This window comes from Rattus norvegicus, chromosome Y, assembly GCF_021556685.1.
Source record: "Rattus norvegicus strain SHRSP/BbbUtx chromosome Y, alternate assembly SHRSP_T2T, whole genome shotgun sequence".
Classification (NCBI taxonomy): domain Eukaryota; kingdom Metazoa; phylum Chordata; class Mammalia; order Rodentia; family Muridae; genus Rattus; species Rattus norvegicus.
Window position 1 is genome coordinate 15,582,465 of NC_141555.1, and position 21,102 is coordinate 15,603,566.

Here is a 21,102-nt window from a genome sequence, read left to right on the forward strand (position 1 = left end):
CAATGGTGTTTTTTTCAGGAAATTTTCTCCAGTGTCCATGTGCTCAAGACTCTTCCCCACCTTTTCTTCTAATAGTGTAGCACCCACCTCGACCAGCAAGGAAGACACAACACCATTGGATTCTTCTCAACAGCCTTTATTGCAGGAAGACCTCATTCTTGATACGGCGGACTCCGGGGAAAAAAGCCACTCACCTTAAAAACAAGACAGGCTATTGTTGTAAATTTGTCCTCTGGGGATTGGTGGAATATGAAATAACTTATTAGCACAAATATCACTCCAGTCTGATTACTGTCGGAGAAATGTCAACACATGGGAATTGTAGGTTTTTATCACTAAGGACCACTGGTTGTCGGAGTCATCTTTAGCGGCTCCTTACATCTCCCTCCTCTTTGCTTACTAAAAATGACTGGTCTGGATCTGGGTGTCACGTCAATATATGGCATTGTTCCTGTTTTAGGCCATTCTACTCTAAGACTTGGCCTTACCCTTCCTTGTGTAACCCTATTGCCACTGGGCCCCTGTCTTAGGTTGGTCTGAACCGGAGGAAAGTTGTCCGTCTGTGGATACAATGACTTTGCATGACAGTGACAAAATATGATTTAGGGCGAACTCTTAATTTTTTAAAGAGGCCAGCCATATTTTGAGAGATGCACCATTTTTAATGGCAACCATAGCCTGGTAAACAATCGCTTTGTGTCTGGCTTGTTCTCGTTGTAAACAGCAAATAGCCATAGACATTTCCACATCCCAAGAGGACAATGGCTCCCCAGGCTATCATGCCAGCCCATTCTTTAATAAGGAGAAAGCATTGGTAATCCATGAGGTGAAATCGCTAAACGTGATGGGTTCCTTTCTAGTGTTGTTAAGGACAGGAATCTGTATCAGCAATTGTCTCGATTATTGTTCCGCTTTCATGGACCAGTTTCCTTTTCGATAATTTAAGCTTTCTTTGTTCTGTGGAGAATACTGAGAAAAGTTAGCTTGTAAAGAGTAATACATGGAAAACTACAATTATGTATCCTAATCAAAGTTGTAATGTTCAACTTAGCAGAATTATTGATTGATATGTCTCCACTGCCTGAAGAATCTCCTTGGGTAATTTGACTCAAAGCAGCCAGGATGGTTCCAGTGCTCATAGCACTATTGTACACAGGATCTAACCAATTTGCCCATGTGGTCCTCCGCAACCATATAAAAGGGTGGGAGGAATTTTTAAGAGTGAAACATAATGTATGTAACAAAGAAATATTAGTGGCAGAATACCTTTGGGGTAATTCTCCATTTGGCACTATACAAGGAACATCACGCAAATAGGATGTGCAGAAAAAGTTGGCAAAACAGTGGAATTGCTGTAAACTGGAATAAGTACTGGCCAGGATCTGGCAGTGGCCCACAGAGTGAGTGAATCAACCTGGGTTACCATTCCCACTAGTAATGGTAGGTTTCGTAATCTCATCTTCACGAATAGCAGGACGCAGTTTGCAAGTCAAACGTTCAGGCACCCAGATTGGATTCTCTTGATTCTGCGGAAAAACACAAACAGCTCCCCTAGATTTCGAAATTACGAGTCTGGGCCACACCATTCACCAGTTAAGACATCCTTCCACTTTACATCTGCATTAGTCAGAGGTTTAGTAGCAGCATGGCGATCTGCAGCAATTTGGTCATACACATCTAAAATTAAGAAACTTAGAGTAAAAAGAGCTAAAGACAACTGTTCTCTTGGTGTTCTGCCATAGGAAATTCCCCCTTTTTGTTTTTGTAAGAGCTCTTTTAAGGTAAAATCTGTTCTTTTCACAATTCTTTGACCTTGGGGATTGTATGGCAATCTAGTATTATGACTGACCTGCACTGTCTGGCAAAATGTCTGAAAGGACTTTGCAGTGTAGACAGGCCCGTTGTCTATATTGAGACTATCAGGCTTTCCCCAGGCTGCCCATGCCTCTAAGCAATGACTAATGGCATTACGAGCCTTTTCACCAGTCATCAGAGTGGCATGTATAATACGGGAACAGGTATCACAGAAACATGAACATATTTTAAATTTCCATATTGAGATATGTGTGTGACATCCATCTGTCAAAGTTTTAGTGGGATCAGACCACGAAGGTTAATTCTCAGATGAGGAGGGAGGTGGAACTGAACATGATTCTGGCAACTTAATATCACATCATGAGCTGTAGCTCTAGAGATTTTAAATTTTTGTTGAAGAGTGAAAGCTGGAACATGAAACTTTTGATGAAATTCTCTAGCGAGATTCACCGGAGCTGTATGAAAAATAAAATCTCTTCGAGTACTAGCATCCACCAGTACGTTATTACTGGCCGTGGGACCAGGCAAATTAGAATGAGCTCGACTATGTTGTATGAAAAATTTATTTTTTCTGGCCCAAATCAATTTTTTAATTCTAAAAAAATTTGACATTGAGTACTAGTCGACCTAATTGGCCCTGTAATTTCAAGTGAGCACACAACATTAACTACATAAGCAAAATCAGAAATTAAATTAAAAGAATCATGAAATCTTTTAAAAATTTCTAATACAATATTATATTCTGTAATTTGGGGGTTTTCTGGACTGTATCGAATCAATAGTGGTTCTTGAGAATCACCATATAGGCACCTACACCTATTTTAGAGTTATCTGTATAAATATCTAACACTCTGAGGCAGTGACCTTAGGAAAGATCACTGGATGTTCAGTAAAAAATTGGAGCAAAGGATCCTTAGGAAAATGATTGTCAAACTCTCCATCAAAACTACAGCATAATATGGCCCAATCATCTATCAAGGCACACAATGTTTCCACTTGAGTTGTAGTATATGGTATAATAATTTTCTTGGGTAAAATACTAAAATGCTGTATACAGGATTTAAAACCTAACATAACAAGCTGTGCAACAGCAGAAGGATAATATTCAAGGATCTTATTAGGAGAAATATGAGGATAAATCATCAGAAGTGGTCCTTGTTGCCATAGCACTCCTGTAGACTGACAAATAGTTCTCAGTATACAAAAAAGAGATCTTCCTTTTCTTTGTACCTTCTTAGCATTGCCTTTTACAGTCTTTATTTTTCTTAAAGATAATCGTGCTTCCGTGGTTAAAACACGGGGTGAAGTAAGCTGAGAATCCCATTTCAGGATCTCATAGAGTGGTTGTAAATCTACATTAGGCATTTTAATATAGGGTCGAGTCCAATTTATGCTTCCTAGTAATTTTTGAAAGTCTTTTAATGTTTATAAATGACCTTTTGTCAAGTGGCTGACAATAGAATTGTAGCCAGTTCACCTGCGACTTTCAGGACCTCAGTAGCAGCCCTATATCAAAACTGTCTCAGTGGGCTAAAGGCCCATGGAAAAGAAAACATTAGTCTTGATCTTGGCCACAGCCTCTAATTGGAGTAAGCTGAAGAGCCAGTGCAAAGGATTTCTCCTCTTATCATTTTAAATTAAAACCTGTTCTGTCTGAAAAAAGAAAATTATTCACAATCTGTTGTAGACTTTTTCTGAAAATACTTTAGGGGCTTCCCTGTCCCCAAAGTAGGGGCATTTTGTCCATAGAGGTAGAAACTGGGTGCTGAGGGGATAGGATCAAAGACACTCTCCATGTAAATTAATGTTGACTAACTAGAAAAGTAATTTAATGTTGGAGACTGACCCCTCTCTTGGAATAAGGCCAGCAGATAAGGCAGGCTCCCTTAAAGAACTTCTCTTAATGAGTACTCTCTTTCTGTGAGCAAGTTTTGAAGGTCAGGCCACTAAAAGCAGCAACTCGAATTTTTTTCTGACCTTGTTTTTTGAGGGATGGATAAGTTCCTTTCTAATTCTTGTTTTCCTTAGATTCTTCCCCTGCCTCACTCTCAGCTTTTTCAGATCATTCTTCCTGTAGCATTTCTAACACAGTCTGTCCCTTGTTTAAAGCATGTTGACAGCACTTCTGATCTTCTAGCCAGCTACGCACTAAGTGCCATATTGGCTGAAACTCCGCCTTTAAGAATCCTTGCTCCCAAGCAAAATTTAAATCTTTCCCAGCTTATCTCAGCTGTCCACCGTGAGAGTCACAGAGAAAACGAACCCAAGATGCAATGGCTTCACACTCACTAAGAAATCTCTGTATAATGATTCTTTTCAACCTAAGCCTTTTTCTTTTAAACAGCTCCTGAAGAGCCAGAAAAATTGGGTGAGACTGAGAAGTCTCCATGCTTGCTGCAGCAGCTCTGTAGCTAGTTTCACTACCCCCTACTGTGTGGGCTGGGAGCACAGGCACAGATAAAACACTATGCTTCAAAAATTAATGTTGACTATCAACCAACACACCGCCACTAGAGCGAGGTCTATGAAATTAAGTTTCCTACTCACTACACTCATCTGGGGAACTTTCATTTAAGAGTGATTTCTTCCTCAAGGTTCTTTGTCTCTTTTCCTTTCGATTTTAAGCTTATGCTGACCAAGAAGTTCCTGAAGAGCTGGCAGGAGCGGGGTGGAATGTGAGTTTCCCAAGCTTGTACAACCTTATTTAAGATTAAGCAGGGCGAGCTGGCGTGTTTATTTACACAGGATCTTGTGGCTCATCATTAGTGGGCTCTTCCAAGCAAATGCATTAATGGCCTAGATGGTGGCAATTCAAATAGTAACAGCACCACAACACAAAAAGAGTATGAGGAAAAGTGCTATTCCAACCCACAAAGGATTAAATGGGAAAGAAAACATTGCCCTGTTCCACAAACCCCTTTGCCTCTAAACCAATGCTTTCATCATCTCTGCTTTCTTCAGAGAACCTTATTGTTCCATTAGGGATATTTTATAATCCCTATTATCCAGGAGCCTTATCGTCCCAATTCCCGGAGCCTTATTGTTCCAATTCTGGTAACCTTATCATCCCTTATCTGGGAAACTTATCATCCCTCATCCGGGAACTTACTGACGTCGTTGCAGTCCTGAGCCTGGAAAGTTCTGAATCCAAATGAGAAAACAGAATTTTCTTGGGTCCTCGTACATAGCCACCAGTTGAAGCGCCCACCTCAACCAGCAAGGAAGACGCAATACCGTTGGATTTTTCTCATCACCCTTTACTGCAGGAACACCTCATTCTTGATACGGGGGGGGAGGGGGCGTGGGGAACAAAGGCACTCACCTTAAATACAAGACAGACAGTGGCTATAATCTTATCCTCTGGGGATTGGTGGACTATTAGATACCTTATTAGCATGCATATCACTCTGGTCTTGTAAATGCCAAAGGAAGGCTAAAGAGATGGCTATAATAGTTGTAATACCACAAATGAACACTAGATGTCAGCACCATCTTTAGCCGTTCCCAACACTAAAACTCAAAGAACATATTGCACCGCAAATAATAGTAGGAAATTTCAACACCCTACTATTATCACTAGACAGATCACAGAAACAGAAATTAAACAGAGACATAGACAGACTAACAGAATATATAAACCAAATGGCCTTAGCAGATATTTTAGAAAATTCTATCATAAAACAAAAGGATATAACTTCTTTTCACCACTTCATGGGGCTTTCTCCAAAATTGATCATATAATCAGTCAAAAAGCAGGCCTCAAAGGATACAGAAAGATAGAAATAATACAATGCATCCTATCAGACCACCATGGGCTAAGGTTGTTCTTCAATAACAATTAGGAATGAACACTCACATATACATGGAAGTTGAACAATCCTCTACTCAATGATAACATGGTCAAGGATGAAATGAAGAAAGAAATTACAGACTTCTTAGAATTTAATGAAAATGAAGGTACAACATACTCAGACTTTTGGGACACAATGAAAGCTGAATATTTGAAATGAATATGAAAACCATTGGTATTTTCTTAATTTGTATTATATTGCATGATAAAGAAATTGATGAAAGAACACACAGAAATCTATAGAAAACCTTTGTGAACAAAATACAAAGAAATTATTGATATATTATTAATCATTTTTCTACACCTGGTTATTGTTATAAAGACAATCATGTGTAAATACCTTCTTCACTACCCTATCCTATTTTCTTCATGCATAAAAAGCACCTCATTAGATACAAATCTCCATACCTGATGGATTTGCACCCTTTGTCATTCTGCATGGGTGTAGCTATTTTCTTTTTACATTGAGTATGTGGGCAAAGATTTCTCCATCTTTCCCCACATGATGCTGTCTCTGGTTTCTACCTCTTGTCCTGTAAAGTTTTGTGGGAGACCACACAACTCTTTTCTAGAAAATGAGAGTCAAAATGACCTAGCTGAATGCATGTTCTTTACTCTTGTTAAACTGGATTCTTGTGTCCCCCTCCATCAGTCAACCAGGATGTTTTTTTTTTTCTTGTATACTTTGTCTTTAAAATGAAATCTGGTAATTTGCATTTAGAGTTAGTCTATTGAAAATGTTTTCCTCCAAGCCTTGGTCATATTGAATGGTCTTTCACTTTTTACCCTATAATATTGTGAAGCCACAGAATCATCTATTAGAAATCCTAACCAGTTTGAGCAACTTATACATTTCATCATGGATTTTGACCCTGATGTGTCGAGATTTCTTCCAAGAGTGCAACATGAGGCATTCTACCGGGAACCAAGCAAAGAAACTCAACTCAGCGGTTGATGCCCCTGTTATAACCTGGTCTCAATTTCCTATAGAAATTGCCAACTATTTAGTCACTTCCAGAAGCAAAACTGGATATAGCACTTTCTGTTTGAACTCATAGTGATGGTAATTTTTGCTTCTGGTAAAAGACATCAAAGTTCCAGTGAGATTGTTACCAAATGACCCTTTACCCAAGTGTATGATTGTGTTGTAGCCACCATTAATTTGTCTCCTATATTCATTTATTAGTTCAAGTGTTGTCTATCTCTATGCTCTTGATCATTCTGTTATTTGTCATTGTGAATTGAGAATTATGGATTAAATATAATAAGCAGCTCACTCCTTTGCCATATTATCTTTACTATTTCCTGAAGACCTATAAAGACAACGAATTGTGTATGGATTCTATATGTTAGAATGGTCTTTTTTGACGTTGAATAGCTGAGTGCAGTGACATAAAACCACTGGAAAAAAGGAGAAGTATTGCTGGGTGTCATAAGCATTCCTGGACATTCTAATTAGTTTCCTTACATAGATGTGTCCTTAGGTGCATAATGACAGGTTTCTCTCTGGCTTGCACATGTTTTGTTAAAATTATATCTGTGATAACTTTAAAAATAACCATCCCCCAGGAAATAACAGGGACCAAACAAAGGTTATACAGAGATTGACCTATGATTCTTGCTATCTATGTAGCAGAGGATGGAATTGTCAGTCATCAATGGGAGGAGTGAGCCTTTGACCGGTCAAGGCTCAATATCTCATAGTAGGGGAATATCAGGGAATGGAGGTGGGAGGGAGTGGGTGGATAGGTGTATAAGGAGCACCCTCATAGAAACAGGGGAAGAGGGAAAAGATAGTTGGTTCTGGAAGGTGAAATGGGGAAAGGGAGTAACAATTAAAATGTAAATAAAAATAAATAAATTATATCAGTCTGGCAGTAACCAAGCCTCAAGTGAAAAAACATTAAAAATTATACACATCTATTAAGATGAGGAAGAACTAACCTATCCTCCTTCTCTTTAGGATTGGTGACTTCATCCTGTGCATCAGCCATGCCGAAGTACCCTTTACTCTTCTTCACCTGAACTGTCTCCTTGCATACCTACAGTTGATACAACTATACTCCTTGTGGCCTGAACACGCGAATATGGCTTAAATCTCTGCAGTTCCTGCAATTATTTGCCTCCAGTTAGCCTCTGATCTTTCTCATTTGGAAACAAAAGATCTGAGTAAGGAGGCCCTATCCTGATTTATGATATGTATTTCCTTCAGGACAAGTGACCAATACTACTAGAGCACACAGAAACCCTATTTCTCTAAGAAAACTCAGACACTCATCTCTATCTTAGAAAATGTTTTTTTTATGTTCATCAGCAGAACGACAATAATTGCCAACAGTTATTGGCCACACTGTTCATATCAGAAGAGAGGGACTGAAAAATGTTGGAAAGTAAAAACTTGCTACTACATCCCTATATGGATCTCTGACTAATAACAATAATTGTATTGAGAGTCTGTTTCCATTCCACACATTTCCCTTAGGATTCTGACCTTGACCAGTACTGTGGTGCTGGTCATCTATTTCCAGACTTTCTGGCTGGGCTCCACACAGCAGCTCAGAGGCCAGAAAACCTGTAAAAGTAAGTGAGTTCACACAGGGTACCTCAGAACAACATTCTTTCTAATATAGTTCCTACGTACTTAACACATTGCTACACCAATAGTCCCAGAGGCCCTGGACATAGGCAGATGTTCAAAAGTGCTTTTGTCCCTCAGTTGGCACCAGATATTTGATGTAAAAAGGTTAGATGGATGTGCAGGTATGGATGAGTCTCAGTGGTTAGTGGTAACTTAATATGAGTGGGATAATAGAGACTTGATTGAGAGCCAGGAGCACAAGAGACCTACCAAGGCCATTAGTGGCAATCCTAACAGTAAACCTGAATGATAAACTAGTTTTTTGAATCAAACAAAAAAGGGCCTGGAGACTACCAAGCAACCATTGGAGAAAGACAAACATGCCTCCTACAAAGAAAGTGTACATTGAAAAAATAAGTCCTGTAACTGGAAGTAAAAGGTAAATTGAGTACTACAGTTAGAAGAGTAATGGGGCCTAGGCTACTATACTCCAAGAGCCTATGGCAAAACTTAAAAATGTGGAAAAGAAATTGAATTCTTACTGGTCACTGGATTGACATATTCAGTCCCCAAAAATCTACTATGACAATTACCTGATCAGAAGATAACATTCAAAGTAGCAAAAGGAAAACTCCCTTAATGTCTCTGAAACAGCAAACATTCATTAACATTGGCAATGGGATAATAACTCACCTATTTTTGATCATGTCAGATTGTCTCCACTGATTCCTGTTCCCTTCTGGCATGAGATCTCTTGCATAAACTGAAAGCAACCATCATCTTTTCTAAGAATGAGACACAATTAGACTTCCAGACACTAACAAAGAAAACATTGTTTACCAAAAGAATATCTCCTTTGTGAAACTCCTACTCCCTATACAGAAGATAGTTGGACTATTTTTCAGATTTGTATGAAGAATCCTAGGTGTTTTGACAGAAACTATCCTCCCAGGCCTGGTCCTAAAACAAAATCCCATAATTGTTAAACTGACCCACTCTTTTGTGCTTATGCAGATTAAAAAATCCACAGTCTGGAAGCAAAGGGAGAGTTACAGACTAATACCTAGCTGAAAAATTTGGGCATCCTGATATCCTGGCTGTCTCACTGGAGGATTTCATTTCCTGGGAAAAAACTGGGACCATTAATTATATAAATCATCCGAGATCTGAGGGACTTGCATTAGAGGGTAGAGACTACTTACCCTATAGTTCCTGTCTTATATTCACTCAGAAATCTGAATCCTCCAGGGAAAATATGTAGACTGTCTTGTACTTGTAAGATGTATTCTTCAGGTTCCCTTTGGCAGAGGAGATAAAATTCAATTTGAATAAAAGTTACAGAGGGATGTAAAAGTGAGCAAATAATTTAGACCCTATTAAGCCAAGGATTTCAAATTTCTCCAGTCGGGTCTGTGTCTGGCCTCAGAAGTTGCCCAGGTCGAAACTCTTACAAGATATAGATAATGTCCTCCTCTCTCCTGAAACTCAAAATAATCGAACAAGGGAAACTGAGGCACTGATCCAAGAATTATAATCAGTGAGCTAGCAAGGATGTGCTTGGAAAGTTCACCTTTTTATATTAAGAGGACACCAATTTTGTCAAAAATCTGGGAGAGGCAAAAGAAACCTGTATCAGAGAATGGTTGCTGTTCTCCCACTGGTCCCATCTCCAAATGTTACGAGACAGGTTTGAGAGTTTCTTGCTGTAGGTGGGTATTGCTCTGCCTGGATACCAGGGTTTAGGAGAAGTAGCAAAGCCTATATAACCCATAACACATGAGGGTACTAGGATGAATCTGCATGGAGACAGATGGTATGGAGTTTGACACTTGATAGTTTGTTTTGGTTACAGCCCAACATTTCAAGGTTCCTCAGAATGTTTTTATCTGTTTGTCCATGAAACAGAAGAAAAGAAACTGCACGAAGGATTTACAAAAACACTTTAGGGCCATGAAAACACCTTGTAGTGCACCTGTCTAAACAACTGGACATTGTAGCCTCAGGAAGGATCACTTGTCTAAAGGCTAAATTAGCTGCCTCTATACTGTGGATGAAGCAGAGAAGTTAATTCTGGGTCAGCGTTTTATACTCCTGTAATGCCAGAGACTTGAAGCCTTTCTAAAAGGAACATCACAACCTGGCTTCTATCTTTATGTTTTAAACTTTATTAACTTGAGTACTTCTTATTTACATTTCTATTATACTTCCTCTTCCCGGTTTCCAGGCTAACATCCTTCTAAACCTCCCCCCTCCCTTTCTATAATTGTGTTCCCCTCCCCATCCTACCCCCATTACCACCCTTCCCCCAAAAATCACCTACCCTGGGGGTTCAGTCTTAGCAGGACCAAAAGCTTCCCCTTCCACTGGTGTTCTTACTAGTCTATTCATTGCTACCTATGAGGTTCAAGCCCAGGGTCAGTCCATTTATAGTCTTTGTGTAGTAGCTTAGTCCCTGGAAGCTCTGGTTGGTTGGCACTGTTGTTCATATGGGGTCTCGAGCCCCTTCAAGCTCTTCAAGTCCTTTCTCTGATTCCTTCAAAGTGGGCCCTGTTCTCAGGACAGTGGTTAACTGCTGGCATTCGCCTATGTATTTGCTGTATTCTGGCTGTGTCTCTCAGGAGAGATCTACATCCGGATCCTGTCGACCAGCACTTCTTTGCAGCTTCATTCATCTTATCTAGTTTGGTGGCTGTATGTTTATGGGCCAAATGTGGGGCAGGATCTGAATGGGTGTTCCTTTTGCCTCTATTCTAAACTTTGCCTTTCTATTCCCTCACAAGTGTATTCTTGACAACTTGGCTTCTATATGTCCCTTTGGCACACTAATAGATTCTATTCCTGCACCATCCTGGGCTGTAGTTGAAAAAAATCACATGACATAAATCCTGTTACTGTGTGCTGTAGGCCCACAGATGCTTTCCCTGGTTGTCCTGAGGTAACAACAATGGTCCAATTTTTTTCTGACAGACCTAATGAACTTCTGCCAAACCTCATCCCATGAAAGAAACTAATGTAATAATCATCCCAGATGGGAGTATTTCCATTAAACTTGGAGTGAAATACCAAGGAGCTTCAACAGTTATTGTAATTGAAATTATTTTCACGCAAGACTTACAGCCAAGTACGTAGGCCCAGAGAACACAACTGATTCATCAGTCTGATTCAGGAGGTCAAATGCGGAAAAGGGAAGTCTGTCATCTTGTACATGGACAGACATTATCCTTTGGATACTCCACATGTCTATGGTATAATACAGAGACAAAAATTGTCCTCGTTGCTGAGGAAAGGACATTAAGAACATAGAGAAAGTCTTGGCTCTCCAAGAGGATATTTGGATTCCCCTATGATTTGCTAGGCTGCACTACTATGGATATCAAAGAGATGTCTTCCTTGAGATTAAAGGTAACAAGATCACTGACCTAGATGCCAAACAAGTGTCCCTAAGTCCAGTGATCCTACTGACCTTCTGGTGACATACCTAACACACTGCTACCTGAGACTTCATGGTATAAATATAATGTGAGTATGCAAAAGCATCAGATGGATACCTTGAAGCCACAGGTTGATACTGAACAACAGAAGGAAAGATCATTATTTCAGAAACAATTTACAGTTTTCTGGTAACTCAGCTTTACCAGGCTACTTGACTTGTGTTACAGAACTCTATGAATTGCCAGCACCAATGTATGTTATACCTACCTACATTGGAGAGCATGGCAGGATATGTCTAAGCCAGTTGTCAGGTTTATACTTATAGAAATACAAGACAGAGTTCATTTGAAAGAAGAATTCCATATGACTGGCCAACACTGTGATGAATTATGGGAACCTGATTTACTGACATATAGACTGCTAGGATAGGATAAAAGTATGTGCTTGTTTTTATTCATACTTTTTCTGGGTGAGTAGAAGCTTCTCCAACAGACAGAAGCTGGTGAAAGAGAAACTAAAAAGCTCTGCTAGGAACCTTTCCCCTAATTTTCCCTCTTACTAGGAATGCTGTCATAAAATAGCCCAGCTATTATAGCAAAACCTCTGAATTAATAGTCAAAGTTTCATAAATAATGTGCAATCTTTGTGGTGCATATATAACTCAGAATTCTGGGGAGGTGGACACAATGAACAAGGTCTTAAAAAAAACACTATGGAAACTCCCAGTAGAGTCGAGGGAAGTATCAAAAGACTGTTATTTTTTTTAATTGGGCCTGTTGCATTGCTTGAGGGAGGGATTCATCCATATAATAGTATGTTCAGAATACACCCAAATTGCTTCCAATGTACAGAGATTAGCAGTTGGAAGAACTGTTCTGTCCAACCATTTCATTCTTCAAATAATAGTCCTCCAGTTTTCCATTAAATCTATTCTTTATCCTATCAGAAAATGGAACGGAACCTCTAAATCCACTAAAAATAACCTATTGTTTCGACCAAGTGTTAGTGAAGCTGCATGAGTCAGGAGATATGTGATGATTTTTCCAGTCCTACAGATATGGGGTTAGGTGGATTTCTAAATGGATTCTATGGAACTAGGTCAAGAATTTATAATCAACAAAGAAAATGCCAAATAAAATCCCTCCTGTTGTTAAGAACTGATTGAAGTCGAGATATCACTGGTTCTCAAGCCATTCTTCTCCCTGCCCATCCTCCTGAATCTTCTGTTTTGCCTGAAGAAAGAATAATGGTAAAATATCCAAAACTCTGAAGTCTTACCCTGGGTACACAGGGAAGTAAATATTAGAGAACTGATATCTAATAAGACTACAGAAATGCATTCTACAGTCCATGTTGTCCTTTGCTTTACTGATGTCTATTTATCAATTGATGTAGGTAGACAATATACTTACTGTTGCATTCACTCTATAGCTGGGCCCACTTTGTTGCCACAATCATTTCAAAAAATGGAATTGGGTTGGGGATTTAGCTCAGTGGTAGAGCTCTTAACTAGGAAGGGCAAGGCCTGGGTTCGGTCCCCAGCCCCGAAAAAAAAGAACCAAAAAAAAATGGAATTGGAAATCAGAATTTTTGAGTAAACATTCAGGAATATATATAAAGTCCCCTATCAAGAAATGTAAAATAAGAAAATGAAATACAATATTGATTCAATTAAAGGTCTGTTTGTAATATAATGGCCTTTGGGAAACAGAGAAAACCTAACATATTTAACTGTATGTCACAGGATTAGATCTGGGATTAGAATTATTCTCCAGAAGAATTTTCTCCACTACATATTCCTAGATCTTTTCTACACATGACAAGCCCCTGACTAACTTTCTCCATTCAGAGCATGCAACCAGGAATGAAGTAAAGAGAAGTCTCTACCTTTAGAGAGATGGAGTACCTAAAAGATTCCACTGTGTCACATGAGACACACTTGGAAAGGCACCCTCAAATATGGTCAATGTAAGGAAAGAAGTTCAGCAGGTATGCCATGGGAGTTCTCAGTGACATCATCATTAGGTCCTCCCTGAAAAATCTATTTTAACCTGGAAAGCCCTAGCTTCTGTGATGTCAGAAGTGTTGTCGTGACAGCAACTATCTCTTAAATATTCCATCAGTACCTCTTTGGTTTACTAACTGTCCCAAAATTCAGAGTAAACATACATTTGGGAGTGATAAAAAGAGGATAAAGACATCACAGATGTGGAGAAGGAAGCTGGCCTTCTGTCTTGGTATCAAAAAAAGGAAGAAATATGTAGTCCATGGGAAAACTCAGTGTATCCTGGATAGGAGTTGAGAGGGTTTCCTGAAGAGATTGCCTGGATCTGAGCCTTCCACATATGGCAATCAGTAGCTGCAAGCCTCTCAGAAGCATCTAGACTTCCCTGCTTGTTTTGGTTCCTGGAAGTCAGAGATTTATATCATTAATTTATTTATTTCAAAAACCAGGTGCTGGGAATGGCAAAGTTGTTTTTCTGAGAGCTCATGGCTTTTATTCTTTTTCCCCAGAAGAAAAATGTCCTAAGGAAGAAGGGAAAAACAAATATTTTGTCCTCAGCTCAAAGTAACCTCCATGCATTGGATTCCTATGGTGCAGTTTGTGTCTGACACTAGTATCTGGGAGAGAGAAGTGCTAACAAATTGAGACTTCTTCATCACAATCTTTTCACTAGTATTACTCTGACTACCATTCCCTGACAGTGACCCTTTATATCTCTGAGTCAATAGGTGAGATTATCTGACAGTTTTCTTTCCTTTAATTTTTTTATTTTTTTTTATTTTTCAGCAAAACTTATTTTTTTTACAAATGGATATTTCTATATTTACATTCCAAAAGTTAATTCCTTTCCCAGTTTTCTGTCCATAAGTGCCCTAACTGGTACACTTACCCTTTTTCTATAACCCCTCTTACTGCACCTTGATATTTCCTTGAACTGGGAGTCAAACCTAGGTTGGACCCGGAACTTCTCCTTCGATTTGTGCCCAGCGAGGGCATCCTCTGCTACATATGCTGTTGGAGCCATAGGTCTATCCATGAACAGTCCTTGAATATTGACTTAATAACAGAAACCTCTGGTTCATTCCCTTTGCTATTCTTATGGGGATGAAACCCCTTCAGATCTTGCAATCCTTTCTCAAAATCTAAAAATAAGAGATCCATTTTCAGTTCACTGGTTTGCCACTAGCAGTCACTTCTGTTTTTGACATGCTCTAACTGTGTCTCTCAGGAAATATCTCTATCCGGATATTGGCAGCATATACTTCTTAGCTTCATCAATCTTATATAGTTTTGGTGGCATATATATAAATTTCCTTGAGTACGGAATGCTCTGAATGGGATTCCTTAAGTTTCTACTCTAAATTCATAGATATTTTTGTTCCCCCTTTTAAAAAGGAGCAAAGCATACACATCTTGGGTGCCGTTCTTAGTCTTCCAGTAGTCTGTAGTCTGTATCTTGAGTATTTTGGTCTTTTGTGCCAATATCCACTTTCGGTGATTTCATACTATGTATGTTTTTCTATGATTGGGTTACCTCAGTCATTATTATATTTTCTAGCTCAATCCATTTGTCTATGAATTTTTGAAATCTTTGCTTTTGATGGCTGAATAGTAAAACATTGAGCAGATGTACCACATTTTCTGTATCCATTCCTCTGAGGAATGCCATAAGGTTTCCTACAAACTCCTGGTATCATTATTAAGTCTGCTATTGAAGGAGTTAAAATAAAAAATTCATAAAAATTACAAAAGAACTGCAGATAAGGGGACAGGACAGAACAGGCCTGAGAAATGCCCGCCCAAGTCTTAACACAAGGGACTAGCATCCACCATCTGCACTGAGTCATCGGCCATCCGGGCCGCCAACTCCCTGTTCCTCTATAGTTAATATTTACCAAACTCCCTGCTCTCCAAATAAAGATAAGACGCTCTCCTACATTGTGAACACTGCAGCCCACACATACTACTTGCTAGTGAGACCTTGTACCCATTTCCCTTGCTGATATATAAATCAAACAATCAAGTATAACGTCGCTGAATCCCCTTGCCTTCCCCTATAAAAAGCCTTAAATTTTGAGTCTTGTGTCGACTCCTCTGTCTCCTGTGTGAGATACGAGCCATCCCAGGGCTCTGATAATAAACTGCTTCATGTGCTTTACATCAAGAGCCTGTCTCACACGTTTCTTGGGGTAGTACCATCTTGCAACTGGAATGAGGTCTCTCATAAGGGGGTCCTACACTATGAACATAGTTGAGAATGTGTCTTTATTGCATTTTGGAGCATCTTTTGGGTATTAGCCCAGGGTAGGTCAATCTGAGTCCTCAGGTAGTGCAATTAACAACTTTCTGAGGAATCTCCAGACTGATTTCCAGAGTGATTGAACCAGTTTGTAATCCCACCAAGAAAGAAGGATCATTCCTCTTCCTTGACATCTTTATCAACATCTGCTGTCTTCTGAGTTTTTTATTTCAGCCATTCTTACATGTGTTAAGTGGAATCTCAGGGTTGTTTTCATTTACATTTCCTTGATGACTAAGTAAGTTGAACATTTCTTTAGATGCTTCTCAGATATTTGATTTTCCTCAGTTGAGGAATCTTTTTTTAGTTCTGGAATATAATTTTGATAGGATTATTTGTCTCTCTGAAGTCTAACTTCTTAAGTTTTTGTATGTATTGGAATACAGCACTCTATCAGTTGTAGAATTGGTATAGACTTTTTCCCAATCTCTTGGTTGCTGTTTTGTCTTAATGAAAGGGTTTTTCATGAGGCAGGTTTCTACTACAGTGGAGAACTCACAGTTAGTAACCTAGAATGGGGACTGGCACTTCCTGACTTCCCTACTTGTTGTGAACAGTAATTGGGGCAACTAAACAATCATGTTCTACTCCTACAAGTCATGTCTACCTACAGTCATGGATCTAGAGAGATCTATTATTGATTCTGGGCATCGCCCCAGTTAATGTATGCAGATGGAGTTTGAATTTTTCATCCTTGCTTCTGTAACTACAGGCTGTGGTGTTCTGAAGCCTAGATACACACTGTGCAGCTGTGAATATGCCTGAGAAGTCTGTCTCCTTGGATTTCTGAAACATTGTTAATGATCCAGAGGAAATCAGCACACCCTGCTCAACAGAGCTCTGGAAATGCTCACATTCTTGCTTCATCTCTATATGAAGCTAGGTCAAAAGATCACCTGTCAGGTATGTTCTTGAATATCCTTCAGTGTGTTAGCATTGGGGTGCATTTAAATACTATGCAGGAGAGGTGTGGGAAATACCTGACCTCTTCAATTAGAGATCAGAGACATGAACTATTTGCATTCAATTGACTCTGTATGTTCCTGGTCTTTGTCTTGGATCATGCAGATCTATTGTGTCATACTTCATTGTTCATGTGGCGAAGTTGTGGGGAAAAGCAATACTCATAATTTTTTCCCATCCTCCTTCATAAGGTAATAGATTTTAGTGCAACACTTCATTCTAGATTAACTGACCTAACTTTTCTTAAATAAGGACATCTCTATTATACCAAACCATGCGTGTGTGTGTGTGTGTGTGTGTGTGTGTGTTTCTGTTTGTGTGCTTATATCGTTAGTTTGCATGAAAGATTACATAAACCTTGTCACGGAAAAGAGTCTTTGTAAGAAATCTACAAACTGAGGATGGGGCAGAATCCAAATGTTCTACCACAACGTGGCCTTAGAGGAAGTGTAGCATAATCTGCTATAAGAGAATACACTTGACAGTAAAACATGGAGGAAATGCCCTGGCATGTCCACATTATCACTGTTAACTGTGACATTGTTCTCTTGGCTTCCATGGCCAGAAATGAGGGCTCTGAAGCCAAGTTGCATCCTGTGGTGCTGTGTATTGGCTTGAGGAGGCTGTCAACTTGGTCACATGACACATGTGAAAGGAGTGAGAAGGCAGTAGATGGACATTGTTGTTGGTAGCCACCCATACCAGCTGTTGTCTGTTAGTACAGGGCACAGCTGTTGTCCACCCCCGAAGGACGCAGTGCGCATGCACAAGGGTGTGTTCGCGCCAAGTCTTTGCCCACCCCAGGGCGTTCCAATGAGATCACGGCTATGTGGCCAATCAGGAAGGAACACATTCTTTTGGGCGATATAAAGCTAACGCTCTCTGGGGCTGCAGCGTCTCTCCTTTTCATGATGCAATAAACGCTTTGCTGCAGAAGGATCCTGGTGTCCGCATGCGTTCTTGCTGACAAGACGATAGGGCAGGACACATTGTGACATTGCCTTCCCAATGGAATCATGGAAGTGTTGACAATCACAGAGTGGGAGTCTCATGTCTTAACTTTGACACCCAGCTAAGCAAATTCTAACCTGTCTGTACACTTAATGAGTACCGTCCACAAGGAAGGGTAGGCTCAATGAAGCACTGTCCCTTGTGTGCCTGACCTTGTGGATAAGTGGAAGACCATTCAGCCTCTTGAGACATGGGAGATCAGAGTAATGAGAGGCAGACAGAGGGGACAGTTCTGTGTTTGATTTACTGGGCCACCATAACTATATTTTCCATGTAAGGATTTATCTCATAGAAATCTAATGTCTCACACAGGTAAAGACCAAGCTGTATGACGCCTCAATAACACAGCTGGCTCCAGACTTCTTTCTTAATTACTAGTATTTGCAGGCAGTCATTCATACCTTACTTCTAGATTCAGAAATTATTTTTAGCTTCATATACACAAGGCATATTCTTTCATGATCTCTGGGTGTGTCTTTCTCTGTCTCTCTGTCTCTTCTCTCTTTCTCATCTGTCTGCCTCTCTGTCCTATTTTTCCTATTTCCTAAACAGTCTTTACTAATGATAACATATCTCATGCCAGTTTAATTTCCTAAACAGTCTTTACTAATGATAACATATCTCATGCCAGTTTATGCACTTTCTTATCTCATAAACCCCAGTAGGATCTAAAGTTGGTGTACTCTGGGGAACTACAATTAGATATAGAGGTGGCATCCAACTGTACCAGACTAGAACTTTAAGAACTGAGAAGATGTAAAATATTCAACAATTCTCAACAAGCCTAGGGCCCAATAAGCATGTATGGAAATTAAAATTTCAGAGATCCAAGAAATGCATGTTATGCTGAACATGGCCTGGCTTCTCTTTTTGGGACTGCCAGCATCAGGAAAAAGGTAACACGGGGATTTAATAAACATGTATAGTTTAAGTATACTTAGTCTCTACCCTTATTTTTACCATTCCCTTTCTGTATTTTCCTAATGGATGTTGTCCAGAAATGTAGTAGAGACACCCTTTCAAGAGTATAGAAGTTGCCACATATGGCACCCCACTGAAGAATTTGACTTTTTATCACTGGTTGAAGCTCCTTACCAAAGGTCTACAACATCTTTTTCACTATGACTGTTGCTTTGCTCTGTGTGTGTGTGTGTTTGTGTGTGTGTGTGTGTGTGTGTGTGTGTGTGTGTGTGTCTGTGTCTGTGTCTGTGTCTGTGTGTCTGTGTGTCTGTCTGCCTGTCTGTCTGTCTTTGACTTGGTCTGTCTCTTTCCTCCACATTATTCCTCTCTATAGTTTAGCTTGACTTGTTAATTGTTCATTCCGAGATTGGTCCATCATGCTTTCTGTGAGTGTTTGGTTTTGATGGCTCAAACTGTACCTGTAGCCAGAACTGTGAATGGCTGATCACATCACTAACACCCTCATGAATAAAATAAGTTATTTTTGAGGCTCTGAGGGAATTTTTATCAGAATTTATGTAAGTTTTCTTTATGGTTTACTCCCCCATACAAACTGTACTACACTGTGGATCTTACCCAAGTTTTTTCTAATTTTATTTATTCATGTACCCGGCCTACTGGGAAGGCAGATCCCAACCCTCCCATATTAATTACCAGGACTAATAGATGAGCAATTTGAAGAAATTGGACATTTACCTATAGAAGATGTCCCCTGAGATGGATTAACTGTGTGGAATCACTGCTTCACTGACAATCATCCTGACCTAAGTTGTCAGCTTCCTTTCTGCCTTGTCATTTTGTGTGTACTACATAAGGTGCAGAGGAACCATTTCTGGGCTGTGTTTGAAAATTGAGTCTTCAGTATTCTTGCACGAAGGTGGGAAAAATTTCAATAAATCAGTGATGTCTCTGGGTTAGAAGAGTGAGTGATTGAAAGTCTTCCCTTGTGTCTCAGGCAAAGCTACTGGAAAGGGTAACTTCGGTTATTGATTTGGAGAAGATCTAGTTAATGGGTAGTTATGTGCTGTTGAAGGGCAACCTCTTCTGGATACTCTAATGTATGCTGGAATTTCCATGGTATTCTCTATGATGTCACTAATGTTATAGAAACAGAAACTGCCCTTGTGGCATTTAGTTAGTGCTTAATGGTTTACCCACAGACAATGTTTCATGGTGATCAAGCTTTAACAGAGAAAACAGAGAGCATGGAGAGAAAAGAGAGAGGAAGAAGAAATTGGGATTTCTGTCTTGTTATAAAAGTGCAAAAAATTGATCTGGTGGAAAGCAGAGGGAGTAAGCCCAGGGCTGGTACTGGGGAACTTCCTGGAAGAGGTGGTCTTGGCTCAGGCCTTCTAGGTGTAGGATTTTTTATCTGAAGCCTCTGGATTCCTAAAGAAGAAATCCAGAGACAAGAACATGTGATGAATGTTTGGTAGAGAGCAGTTGGACTACTATGAGCTCCTTAATTTCATTCTGAATGAGAAAAAATACCAATAAATATATTAACTTTCATCTTCAGAGTATTCCTGGACATGTAATTGGAATTTTTTGAGAAGAACTGAGAAGGCTACTCTCCTGGACATGTATCAAGGTTTCAGACTCTTTGTCTTTAAAATACATGATTAAGGCTTGTGGTCCTGAGCACCATGGACACCAGGACAGTTTGGCATCACATCGGATATGAACTGAAAATGTCCTCCATTTCTTCATGCCTTGGCCAGCTTTTACTCTTTAGGGCCAGGGGGACTACAGAAGTGAGTGAGGCATATGTCTACCAATCCTGGTTAGTAGCAGGAAAGAAGCTAATAGATCCAGCTTGAATAGAGCTTTCCTCCTCTTTCAGTGCTTCAAAGTGTCTGTAGATTTCCCCTTTCATCCTGCTTCATTGGGGGACTCAGCATGGTCTCTCCTTTGCCTGGGCCATTACTATGTATGTTCCCTTGTGTTTATCTACAGGATCTGCTGGGAAGGCATAATCCTAACCTTCCACCATCAGTGAGCTAGTACAGCCGATTTAGATGTTGTAGAAACTGACTAATGAGCTCCAGAAATGACCTGTGTTTTGGGTAAACTCTCAGGAATACTGACCCATTGTACCAACAGGATTTGAACAAAAGATAGCCATCATGCCCAGTTCTTTGTTGACTGTCTTGACTACGCTGTGTTAACCCCAGTTTTCTCACATCACA